This window comes from Vulpes lagopus, chromosome 2 (assembly GCF_018345385.1).
Source record: "Vulpes lagopus strain Blue_001 chromosome 2, ASM1834538v1, whole genome shotgun sequence".
NCBI classification, from domain to species: domain Eukaryota; kingdom Metazoa; phylum Chordata; class Mammalia; order Carnivora; family Canidae; genus Vulpes; species Vulpes lagopus.
In genome coordinates this window covers 104,830,221-104,840,600 of record NC_054825.1, presented here as the reverse complement: position 1 = coordinate 104,840,600, position 10,380 = coordinate 104,830,221, and the positions used below count along the sequence as shown (strand labels likewise).

General features: G+C 41.0%; 1 pseudogene; it reads right to left on the bottom strand.

Annotated features, from left to right (window-relative positions):
• Positions 1-5,597: 5,597 nt before the first annotated feature.
• On the bottom strand, positions 5,598-8,075 carry LOC121480453 (annotated as a pseudogene).
• Between the last annotated feature and the right edge of the window lie 2,305 nt (positions 8,076-10,380).

Sequence of the window (10,380 nt, the reverse complement as noted above, 5' to 3'; positions counted from 1 at the left end):
CACATTTACTCATGTCTCCTTAGTGTGTTGCCGTCTGTAACTTCTTATTCTTACCTTCTCTCTTTTTTTTTTTTTTAAGGAAGAAGACTACAGAGGTCAAGTACCCTTCTTATCACATCATTTTAGGGGTACATACTCTACACCTGACTTGTGTCTGATGTCAATTCTGATTACTTGGCTAATGTTAATCCTAAATACTTACAGGTTGCTTCTCTGTCCAGTTACTTTCTAATTCTGCCCAAATCTGTTCTCTGGAAGCAAGTCACTAAGTGCAACCCACACTCATGGTAGGGGATTAAGCTCCACATGGACTGGACAGCATCTAAATTAATTATGTGGAATTCTTCCCCTACCCCCGTGATTTTAAAAGCTGAGAATCATGGATCTAAGCTAGTTATAATTATTCCATTCTTTGCCAGTCAGTGGTCTAGGGAAGAACATGTGGGAAGATTCTAGGAAAGAATTTTCTCCCTTATAAAAAGAAAGTTACACCAGAAGGAAGTTTTTCCTTATTTTGTCTGCAGACAAGTGGAGCCTTCCTTTCTGTTTGGGCTGCTGTGAACATATATAACCCTTGGGGCAACGGCCACCATCTTGCAACCATGAGGCAATAAGCCAGGAATGAAAAGCCAACATTAGGATGGCAGAGTAGAAGAAGGTTGAAACCCCTTGGAACTGCCTCCAGGCTTATTTTATAGGACAATTAAACTTCTTTATTGCTTAAGTCACTCTTAGTTGGTGTTCTCTTACTTGAAGTCAGAAACATTTCTAACTGATCCATGGTGCCTCATCCATCTTTATTACAACTGTGTCTGACAACTCTCAAAGTTGCCCCAAAATTCTGACACTGGAGGAAAAAAAATGTTAGTATGACTACTTCATAGTGGCAAATTTGATGTATGTTTATAAAAAAATGAAGACTGTGGGATGCCTGGGTGCCTCAGTGTTGAGCGTCTGCCTTTGGCTCAGGGCATGATCCCGGGATTCGGGATCGAGTCCCACATCAGCTTCCTCCCAGGGAGCCTGCTTCTCTTCTCTGCCTACATTTCTGCCTATCTCTCTGTGTCTCTCATGAATAAATAAATAAAATCTTAAAAACAACAAAAAATGAAGATTGTGATCGAGGAAGAATACAAATGGGACTTCAATTCTGTGACTTTTATTTCTTTTAAATACTCAGAATTAAATATGAATCTTAACACTGAGTGGTACAGATGTTATGTGATTTAGTCTGTTTATGTCTGCTTGAATGCTTTCACACAAAGGATAAAAGAAATGAGAAATTTGGAAGGAAAAGTCAAGATAAGAAATTAAAAACCACAGCTAAAATAACACACTACATGCATGTATTTAGGACCTACATAGTTTCTAAGGGCAGTAAACTAATTCATTCTTTAGCAGTGTCCACAAGATTAAAAAACAAAATATAACAGGAAGAATGCATATTTTCTCTTGCTAAGTACTGAGGGTACCCCCCATTCTCAGTCCTCAATGACTGGTACTCAAGTATGACCTGCCGCAGGAACAGCAGCACTGACATCACCTGGGAGCTTGTTAGAAATGCAGAATGTCAGGCCCTAGCCCAGATGTGCTCAAGGAGAATTTGCATTTTAGCAAGAGGGAGAAATGGCACCCTGAAGTGTGACAAGCCTAAATACAGAAGCAGCATTCACTAGCCTATCTGCCCAGATCATGACAAAAATGATTTTATTCTGGAAATTTTCCAGAGCAGCTTTTAGACCAATCAACTCAATATAGCCACAGTTAAAGGTTGTTTTTTTTTTTTTTTTTAAGATTTTATTTATTTATTCATGATAGAGAGTGCGAGGCAGAGACACAGGCAGAGGGAGAAGCAGGGTCCTTGCAGGGAGCCCGACACGGGACTCGATTCCGAGACTCCAGGACTGCGCCCTGGGCCAAAGGCAGGTGCTAAACCGCTGAGCCACCCAGGGATACCCCACAGTTAAAGGTTTTAAACACATAATGAACATTTGCTTTTAGACAAGAGAACTTCTACTAAAATTTGCAAGATGCATTAATTGCAAATTATAGGTGCAAACATCCTATGATTTCATGTTTTTAAGACAAAAGACTAGCTCCTCCATTCCATATCCTATGGGAAGTTCATAAAAATTTCTGTGAATTCTTTGTAACACTATATGGATTTTGTTTACACCTCTCATAGTCCTGCCTTTGCTATTTTTCTGAGAAACTAAACTTTTTTAATTTTTTATTTATTTTTTTAAAAGATTTATTTACTGAGCACCCCCGGTGGCGCAGCGGTTTAGCGCCGCCTGCAGCCCGGGCTGTGATCCTGGAGACCCAGGATCGAGTCCCGCGTTGGGCTCCCTGCATGGAGCCCACTTCTCCCTCTGTCTGTGTCTCTGCCTCTCAGTCTCTCTCTCTGAATAAATAAATTAAAAAAAAAAGCTTATTTAAAAAAATATTTATTTACTTATTCAGTTAGAGAGAGCGAGAGGCAGAGGCACAGGCAGAGGGAGAAACAGGCTCCATGCAGGAAGCCCGATGTGGGACTCGATCCCGGGTCTCCAGGATCACACCCCGGGCTGCAGGCGGTGCTAAACCGCTGCGCCACCAGGGCTGCCCTAAACTTTTTTTTAAAAAAGATTTTATTAGGGGATCCTTGGGTGTCTCAGCGTTTTGGTGCCTGCCTTTGGCCCAGGGTGCAATCCTGGAGTCCCAGGATCGAGTCCTACGTCGGGCTCCCAGCATGAAGCCTGCTTCTCCCTCCTCCTGTGTCTCTGCTTCTATCATAAATAAGCAAATAAATCTTAAAAAAAAAGATTTTATTATTTGAGAGAAAGAGAGCATATGCACAAGGAACAAAGCAGAGGGACAGACAGACTCCCCAGGGAATTCAGAGCCTCATATGGGGCTCAATCTCACCACTCCAAGATCACGACCTGAGCTGAAATCAAGAGTTGGACGCTTAGCCAACTAAGCCATGCAGGCACCCAGATTTCTCTTGATTTAACAAAATCACAGATGTCCAAAGACCTTGGGTGAGAGCAAGTGTTTCTGATGGTTTTGGGCAGACAGAGCAGTGACTATTATAATTATGTAAACAAGTTAACACTGAACATTAGACATCCCTTCAGAAAGACTCTGCTTAAGGACTGATATATTGGGACGCCTGGGTGGCTTAGTGGTTAAGTGCCTGCCTTCAGCCCAGGGCGTGATACTGGGATCCAGGATCGAATCCCACATCGGGCTCCCTGCATGGAGTCTGCTTCTTTCTCTGCCTATGTCTCTGCCTCTCTCTGTGTTTCTCATGAACAAATAAATAAAATCTTAAAAAAAAAAAAAGAATTGACATAGCTTAATGTTTCATTAAAAAAATTCTGCTACATGGTAAATAGTAAATAAACAAAAGACTAAAGTATCTTGCAGTGAATTTATGCTTAATTAAGAGTGCTACCATTACTTTCCTCAACCAAAGGATCTAAACATAGCTAACCACTCTCAGTAGTAAGATACTCCAACTATTTGGGGAATTTTTTTAAATTTTATTTTATTTATTCATTCACTAGAGAGAGAGAGAGAGAGAGAGAGAGAGAGAGAGAGAGGCAGAGACACAGGCAGAGGGAGAAGCAGGCTCCATGTAGGGAGCCTGATGTGGGACTCGATCCAGGGACTCCAGGATCATGCCCTGGGCCAAAGGCAGGCGCTCAACTACTGAGCCACTCAGGCGTCCCAGGGAATCAGTTATTTAATTACTCGATTTTAACAAAAGCTGCTTCCTTGCTAAATAGGTTCAGCCATTTCCTTGGCAGTATAAGGGAACAGCTATGCTGGTAGATTAGCCTTCTGAAAACCAAACAGTACCCCAAAACAAAACCTACTCAAAGCCTCCATTGCACACACATGCTAAGGGTTCTCAGCTCTGTACGTTAGAAACATCAGGGAAACCTTTAAAAAATGTTGATGTTTGGGTTCCATCCCAGAAAAATTAAATCTGAAAACTGGGGGGCTAAGGACAGGTATCCAAAGTTTTTAATATGCTCTCATGTAATTCTAATGTGCTCGAGAAATTCGAAGAAAAACTCCTCTGAAACAGAAATGCTACTTCATATTTTTATTTATATTCAATTAGCCAATATATAGTACATCATCAATTTCAGATGTAATGTTCAATAATTCATCAGTTGCATATAATACCCAGTGTTCATCACATCATGTGCCCTCTTCAATGCTACTTCATATTTTTCATGAAAGATCATGAAAATTAAAGAGCAAGTGTCAAAGCAGTGTGATCTCACTGGGATAGGGGACTGTTCTTACACTCTTAGAAAATGGTTGAAGATTGCCATCAAATTTTATTTTTTTAAAAAAGGTTTTATTTATTTATTCATGAGAGACAGAGAGAGAGAGAGAGAGAGAGAGAGAGGCAAAGACACCGGCAGAGGGAGAAGCAGGCTCCATGCAGGGAGCCTGATGTGAGACTTGATCCTGGGTCTCCAGGATCATGCCTTGGGCCGAAGGCGGTGCTAAACTGCTGAGCAACCCAGGCTGCCCTGTCATCAAATTTTAATTGGGCATTCCTGAGTAGTGGGATTTTGGATGAGGTATATTTCCTTCCTTTGCTTCCCTTTCCAATCTACCCGCAATGAGCGTGTATTGCTCGGAAAAAAGATAACCTCAATTAAAAATAAGGATGACTGTGGACTTTGTTTTCATTTAACAACAAACAAACAAAAGGCTGTGACAAGGATTAAAGAGAGCAAAAGCACAGCAGCCAAGATAAAGTCCAAGTTGGAAGCAGTAGGAAGCAGCTTTTCATTAACGTGAAATCAAGTTTAGTGACAAATTTGAAAGGCATTCCTGGAACAGAGAATTAAAAAAGCAACGAAATGACAAAACATAGAAGCATTAATCACAAAGAATTAGCTAATGAGTAGCTGTTTCTAAAGAAAACAAACAGAAGCAAGAAAACTGTCACCGAAATTCATTTATTCAAGAACTCTCCCCAAAGCAAAATAAACAAAGCATCTGGATTGAGATCAGAAGATTCACATATGCCAGGCAAAATTAACCAGGGACAGACACCATGGTCCAGTTTTAAAATTGTAAAGAAATAAACGATACAGAAGAACAAACTAACAACAACAAAAAAGGGAGTGATTGAGAGCCAGTTAGAAAAAGAACAGGGTAAAGAAAGCAAGAGAAAGGAGTTGGGAGAAACCCACAAGTTTAAAGTAGAAAAAGTCACTCAGAAGAATAAAATTCAAACTGGATTCAGTAAATGTCTGAGGTCAATGAGAAAAATGGTCCAGTTTTGATGAAAATGGATTATGATCCAGGAATTCTAGACAAGACTAAACATCTTTCAAGCAAGAAGGCAAAGAGAAGAATGGTCTGGAAAGAGGACCCCAACCATCTCCAATTTGACCTCAGTCTATACTTTTTTGTTTTTGTTTCTGTCTTTGATCAGGTCTTTATTTAAAATTAGCTGTCCAGGGCAGCCTGGGTGGCTCAGCGGTTTAGCGCCACCTTCAGCCAAGGGCCTGATCCTGGAGACCGGGGATTGAGTCCTGTGTTGGGCTCCCTGTATGGAGCCTGCTTCTCTCTCTGCCTGTGTCTCTGCCTCTCTGTCTCTCATGAATAAATAAACAAAATCTTTTTTAAAAAATTAGCTGTCCAAAATTATTTTTTATGGAATAAACAAATATAAATTTTTAGGCAGCAGGTTTCTTTTCTGTGGTGGGTTTCTTTTCTGCAGGTTTCTTGTCAGCTGCTGGTTTCTTGGTAGCTGCAGCCTTTTTTCCTACCAAAGATTTCTTCGGCTTTTTCACACCAACAGTCTTCTTTCCTTTCTTCCCTACCATGGGCTTCTTGCCTGGAACCCCCTTCTCATCTGATTTGGCTTCTGAGGCTGCTGCCACCTTATCCATCCGGAGTTTGATTCTTGGCCTGGTGAAGAATGGTGTTCCGGCGCATGGTCTTTGCATGTGGGTTTAGCTTCAACACGATTCTTAGGTTTTTCAGTGGATTCTTCTTCAGGACTCTACGATGAATCTTCTTGCATGGTGCTTGGAGGGCTTTTTGGATCTCTGGGCTTTTCAAGATTCTGCTAAGGTCTGTATTAAGCATCTTATGCATGGGAAGGTTGTAGTTACTCTTGAGGAAGGCAGCCTTATGCCAAGTACCATACAGATCATCTAACTTTCAGTCTGAATGCAGAAATGTCCCACATGCCCACCAGGAGCAAGTTTCAGAACGTTCAGTCTGCTTACATTAAGTAAAGTAATTCCAGGGATGTTTCTGAAGGCCTTGATGATACCATTGTCTTTACTGTAGATGATGCAGGGTCCCCTGGGCTGGATATGACGATGGTTTCTCATTTTGCCCTTGCCAGCTCTCATTCACTGAGAGGCATAGAGATCTTTTTGATATCATTCCAGGCTTTAAGTTAAGAAGCAAAACAGCCTCCTTGGTCTTCTTGTAGCCTTCAACTTTATCTTCAACCACCAAATAGAAGTTCAGGAACTTCCTTAATATGATGACCTTTAGACATGACCAGTGCTGGTAAGGCTGAGGCAGCCAGGCCAGAGCAGATGGCATATCGCTTTTGTGTTGTGTTTACTCTGCAGTGCCAATGGCGCCAGGTTTTGGTTGGTGCAAACATGCAGCCTCCACGACACATATTTCCAAAAGCACCCTGGCCAGAACGGTGAGTCCCACCGTCTCAAACTCCGGGAATTCGAGCCACAGCTCTGCCAGTACCCCAAGACTCAGCACTGGTTTGATGATCTGCTAATTCACTGACAGCATATGGCTGTCTGTTGTTTTTGGCACAAGTTGGTGTGAACAGAGTTCATGATATTGGGTTGAATGGGAGCCTTAAACACAGCAGGCAAAGTAACATTTTTGCCAGATGATTCCCCCTTTTCAGAGTACACAGATATTAACAGATGAGTACACGCCATCGCAGGGAGAGGAGAGGGCCACACTCCTCTCAACCCGGCGGCTCCTATAGGCCAGTCTATACTTTCTAATTAAATTCTTATTTCCTGCTTATCTCTTAACTTGGGTGAAAGACCTGGCCGGCAGAGCATCCTGTGGTGGGAAATGAAACTGCCCCCCTGAAGCACAGGGACTGCCAGGAGGCTAGCAAGACCCCACACACCTGACCTGTGCCGCTCACCTGCACAAACCCACTGACCTTTGTCCCACATTCTCCTTCTATGAACCCAGAAGTATTTTCAACACTTTAGAGACACTCCTTGAGATGTCAGTCTGCCCTCTTTTCCAGTGTTGGCCTCACTGAAATTAATTCCTTTCTTGTTTCACCACTGTCCCTCTGCCTTTGGATTTTGTCAACAGCCAGTATCTAGTTTGGAACCCCAAGAACCAGGGACTCTTGCACCCTTGGGCCCTGCGTAGTCTTGGAAAAATCAACTATTTGGATATTTCCCAACAAGGTTTAAGTTGCTCAAGAGACAGCTACAAGGTCAGTAAAGGTAATGGGCCCTCAGTATGTTGTCTACTCAATGCTCATTTTCTAAGATTACCACCTCCACCATGTGCTCATTCTCACTGCATTGATTACACAGAAATGTAAAAAAAAAAAAAAAAGAAAATGTGTGTGGGGTGGGCAGGTGCTGAAATGTACTCCCATCACCACCTCACTGTGCTTCTCTGGATTCAAAGTAACTAAACTTCAGAACCATCTGCTTTACATGTTAACTTACAATCATCCAAACCATCTTTGAGGACAGGTATTTCTGTTTTTAGAGAGAAATTTAATGACCTGTCCAAGATCCCAGAGCTAGCAAGCAGGGAGCAGACATCTGGATGCAGGTGGTCTCTTAATCCCTATAGTGAGAACTGTATCCTTAAAAAAGCTTAGTAACCTTACCAATAGATCTTGCAGTGCTATCTTCTCTGCAAATGAAGAAGAGCTACATACATGTGAGAATGTTTACTGACTACATTTGCAAACGGCATCATTTTTTCATCTTTAAAATATATCCTCTTCCTATCTGTTAAGATAGGAGAATTTTTTTTTTTAAAGAATTTTATTTTATTTTATTTATAATAGTCCCAGAGAGAGAGAGAGAGGCAGAGACACAGGCAGAGGGAGGAGAAGCAGGCTCCATGCACCGGGAGCCCGACGCGGGATTCAATCCCGGGTCTCCAGGATCGCGCCCTGGGCCAAAGGAAGGGGCCAAACCGCTGCGCCACCCAGGGATCCCAAGATAGGAGAATGTTAAGAGAATGATCTCAGTATTCTACTTAAATCATGTCAGAATTTTTAGTTTCTTTAGAAATGAGGTCTACTGTATAACTACAAACTAGAGTAAATACATTACCACTTTTCAGAAAATAATAAAGTTATGTCAAGCCACTTGTTACAGCTAATGTTCAACAATATAATCATTAATAATTGTGATTACCCACCTATGGTGTCTATCAGCAATAAAGGGGAGTAGTAGCCTTTGTTGCCTATTATCAGAAGCGTTCAGCTACTGTCCACCAAAACTGACTCCTTAATAAACATTTTTACATTAACTGTAATGCATACTTAGGATGCCTGCCTGGAATTTTAAAATAATTGCATTAAATTTCATAAGAAAATCAAGGTTCAAGGAATTAAGAATTTTTCACCTGAAACAGTTATTTAAGAAAAACGAAAACAAAAAAACCACCTTCATCAAGAAGTTGGAAGTTGGGGGTGCCTGGGTGATTCAGTGGTTGAATGTATGCCTTTGGCTCAGGCTGTGATCCTGGGGTTCTGGGATTGAGTCCCACATCAGGCTCCCTTTGGGGAGCCTGCTTCTCCCTCTATCTCTGCCCCTCTCTGTGCATCTCATGAATATATTAAAAAAAAAAAAAGAAGTTGGAAGTTGTTATAACTGAGTATCACGATTTTAGTTCAAGGATTGGTCACCAAACTTCCATTAATTAAAACGATTTTTTTGGAGTTAAAACAATTTGATTAATACTACCTTTACACAATATTCAGGACCTTATTTTTAAAAGATAGCAGTCAATTTCTCCACTACCAAGCAGCCTGCAGTTCTTGTTCTCAACATCTTAAAGCGCCAAATCAAATAATGTCAATCAGATTCCAAGGAGAGTCTAGATAAAATGTCACTTGGTTATGTCCTATTCTCTGGTAGTTGGACACATCAACTAAACAGCTCCAAGTGGGCTTCCTAGTGTCACAATGTCCAATCTTTCTTAATGCGGTGTCCAGAGAGATATTTTACATTTGCTTCAGTATGACTTCATAAAAAATAAGAGCTGAGAGGGCCACCTGGGTGGTTCAGTTTAGCTTTTCAGCTCAGGTCATCATCTCAGGCTCCCCGCTCAGCGAGGAATCAGTTTTCTCTCCCTCTTCCTTTGCCTCTCCCCCCACTTCTGCGTGCATGCTCACTCTCTCTCATAAATAAAATCTTTGGAAAAAAATAAAAAATGAGAGAAATGAGAGTTGATAAAAAATTTTCCTTCACATAAGACTCTTCGCATTCAATGTAAAATATTTTTTTCTCCATACCTTTTAAACAAGGATTCTAGGAAAAATTTAAGGTTTCATGTTATTTTTTTTTTTTAATTTTTTATTTATTTATGATAGTCACAGAGAGAGAGAGAGGCAGAGACATAGGCAGAGGGAGAAGCAGGCTCCATGCACCGGGAGCCTGATGTGGGATTCGATCCCGGGTCTCCAGGATCGCGCCCTGGGCCAAAGGCAAGCGCCAAACCACTGCGCCACCCAGGGATCCCTCATGTTATTTTTTTAAAAAGATTTTATTTATTCATGAGAGACAGAGAGAGAGAGAGAGAAGCAGAGACACAGGCAAAGGGAGAAGCAGGCTCCATGCAGGGAACGTAACTCAGGACTCGATCCTAGATCTCCAGGATCACGCCCTGGGCTGAAGGCGGTACTAAACCGCTTAGCTACCCGGGCTGCCCAAGGTTTCATGTTAATAATAAAGGTATAAGATGATAGATACTGGAGATTTATTTGAAATTGATTTAGATATGCCTGAAATATGAGATGCAATAACATTTTAATACAGTTGGAAATTCTAAAGAAATGCATTTTCTACTCAACAAATTTTAGTACCAAATTTACCAATAATATCACAAAATTGTTTGCATTGTTAAATGAGAATCAAAATTCAGTGAATTGATTTATATTGGTGGGAATCATGATAGATGGGGAATTCTATTATATTCCAAGATCCCTGGTGGATGCTTAAAACCACAGAAGTATTGAGCCCTGTGTACATTGTGTTTTTTCCTATATGCACATGCCTATGACAAAGTTTAATTTATAAATTAGACACAGTAAGAGATTAAGAACAATAATTATTAGTATTAATAATAGAATAAACTGTAATAAAGGTTATGTGA